General features: G+C 38.5%; 1 protein-coding gene across 1 annotated transcript in view; it reads right to left on the reverse strand.

Annotated features, from left to right (window-relative positions):
* Positions 1 to 3,183, reverse strand: part of exoc4 (exocyst complex component 4) — a 133,603-nt gene that overhangs the window by 104,349 nt on the left and 26,071 nt on the right. The gene's annotated exons all lie outside the window — the stretch shown is intronic.

Consider the following 3,183-nt stretch of genomic DNA (forward strand, 5'->3'; position numbering starts at 1 on the left):
GTATAGTGCTTAGAAATTGGTCCAACAAATTTGTTCTGATCCAGTATTGTCAAATGGACTCTTCTTGGGGAGTCTGCCAGCATAAAACAAACTGGTCCATAAAACACTAACCAAAACTCACTTAGACATGCAGTAGTAATATTTTAATGCATGATCATAACAACTACAAAGCAACAATCAAGCTTATTGCTTTCAATGCTTCCACTCACAATCATATCCTGTAAAACTGGGCTGCCTGCTCTATTCACTTGTCAGATTGTTGTGTTTGATTTGAATGTTTGGCTCATGAGCTTGCTGGTTTGACACTGTCTAGCACTACTGGACACTGAAGAGCTTATAAAAAGATTTTACAAGTATATTTTGGTGAATTATATTTAGTTCTCATGTCACATTAAATGTAAATTTGAAATTTAAAAAATGCTTTGTCCAGCAGAGACAACATTTCTAGAAGATCATCTTGAAACATACGTATTTAGCATTAGGTTTTGTATTTGGTGGCTTGGTATTTTGCTAATTATCTCATTGTTTCCAGGATTGTCAAGCCAATCCTAAAAGACAAAGGAGAATCAAAACTCTGGGAAGGCCACCAACATGACTGACTTGGTTAAAATTCTTGTCCTCCATTCCCCTGGTCTGTCTGCATGATCCATGGTGAAATCCATCAATGTCTTATCATGCTTCATAAAAATCTTATCAACTTCTAACAATAGCTAGCACACTGAAACTCTGGCCAGACAGAAAGTTAACTTCTCCTATTCTATCATTATATCTGTACATTCCCTCTGTTGCTTTCATTGGCTCTCATTTTTCAAAATCTCTTTGTACTTCATCTCTCATTTCTCACATTTTCCCTCTCTTGCTCTACTTCAGTTCATCGTTCCCTTTCACCCCCACCCTTCTTCAATTCTCTCTGTGTATGAATACATATGTGCTAAAATAGTCTCCCATATCTAATAGCGTCATAATTTAGCAGGGCCATTTAGCCTGTGTGTGTCTAATTCTGAGGCACAGTGAGGGTCAGCCCAGAATGGGACAGGAGTAATGGCACAGCAGATGGAGATCCATCCCAACCATAATGATGCAATTAACATTGTGGAGAGCACCCCTTGCCCAAACTCGACATCCATGGGAAAGCCTTCACATGCTAGTAGTGATGATAATGCAAGTGGCCATGCACACATATGTAAGTCTACATCCAAAAAATATGCAAAAATCGTAGGTTTCAAAATAACGTATTAATAAGTAAATTCAGATGATTCAATAGAAAACTAAAAAACAGGTCAGTCATTTTGTAGAAATGAACTAGAAAACTGAAATTTGTGACTTAAAATGGTCCTCATGTTATAGGAGTCCGGGGTCACAAATGTTCACGTAAATACACAAGTGAAACATGTAGATATTCCCCAATACATTTCCCCAGATCACAGGCAGTGCTGAAGGCCATATCTCACATGCCCTCTCCAACAGAAACACCAGGGCCTCCATTTGCCACTAGCCTCATACTGCAGCTAATCCTATCAGTGTATTAATAACTAATGATGAGCTGATGGAGCGAAACCTCCACTTGCTTGCGAGCTAACGCCCAAGGAGTCTTAATGAAATGCCAGTGCTGGGCTGATGAAGGGGCTCCGACCCTACTTAAATTGCATTAGCCCAGAGACAGAATGAACTTTGGAGGCAATTAACTGGATTGCTAGGACAGAGAGAAAGACAGAATGATGGGAGACAGAAAATAACACAGAAGGATAGAAGAAAAAGAGAAGAGAAAAAGGTGGAGAAGATTTGTGGGTAATAAAAAGAGCAAAGGATTACAGGTATATATTGAACACTGAACAGAATGCTAGAGAAAATGGAAATGGAAAGACACAAGGGAGAGAAAAGTAAAGAAGACAGAGAAATCACAAGAGCTCAGGTTAAATTACCAGTTTGTTGCTGATTTAAGAGCAGTTACAAATTAGCACCAAACCATGTTATAGAGCTCATAATTTAAAAAAAAAAGAACCTCAATTTTTCTCAAATATATTTTTATCCATTACAAGGGGTGCTATGTTAAGTGCTACACTGTTCCAAATAAAGTTAATTTGTTGCAAAGTCAAACTGCCCCAAATATGTTTTTTCTTGTTAGGTTAGATAGGGTAACACTGACCAAATATATCTCAGTCTCATTGTGCAGTGTGTAAACTGTCAAGAATAACAGAATAAAACTGTCTTTAGTTTCTTTATATAAAGGACAAAGCATTACACTTATAAATGTGTTATGGCAGCAACATATTTAAATAAAATCACTATTATTTAAGTAAGCTTACCTTTAACTTCTGACATCATCACTGGAGAAGCTCAAAGCCATCTCTGTCAGCAACTCTATTTAAGTATTGCCAGGAGGCTTAATATTAGCAAAGTGCAATCTACACATAAGAACTGGAAACAACAACCACCTACACTACACCTTCGGCATCTGTTACAAAGAAAAAAGGTTGCCTACAACCTGGTTGCCTAGCATTGAATGTTCCAAATATAGCAGGAAGTTGTGTGTGCAAAGCGGCAATCCCTATTTAACTCAGGGTTTGAGGATGGCACCCACATTAATCTTTCAGTACTGACTAATTGATGCAGCATGAAAACTTTACAGGTTTTGACCCATGTTCTGTTTCTCACCAGCCAAAAGTGCGGTAATGTCCTGAATTATGTGCTACAAGTGCAATTCAAGAAAAAGATGAAACAGGGAAGGGTGAAGGACAGAGGTACATCAGGACACATGAAAAATTGTGTAATTTAATGAAAGTGGGGACACAAAAAAAAGCAAATGATGCTGAGCAGAAGAGGTCCTTCTGTCACAGCCAGTTTGAGAATGATGAGCAGCAGCATCATTGCTGCCTCAGTCACTGCACCCAGAGCACTGCATCGATGCAAAGCTGCACAGATCCACAAGTGACAGAAACAAACAATTTAAGCAGTCTATGATATTAATTAGCAATAGCCCACAGAGCCTGGTTCCAAATTGGAGCCAGTTCTAATTTAAAAACTCGAAGCACTGATAACATCTGATGTAACTGGCTCTGCTATCACAGGACAAGAAATGAGAATTCATAGAAATGACGCAAATATAATGTTAACACACTCTCTCCCACTCTCAACGCCTTTAACACTGGCAACAGCTAGTACCAGATGGAAACAAATTTGTCT

The sequence above is a fragment of the Monopterus albus genome, unplaced genomic scaffold (genome assembly GCF_001952655.1).
Source record: "Monopterus albus unplaced genomic scaffold, M_albus_1.0 scaffold41.1, whole genome shotgun sequence".
NCBI classification, from domain to species: Eukaryota; Metazoa; Chordata; class Actinopteri; order Synbranchiformes; family Synbranchidae; genus Monopterus; species Monopterus albus.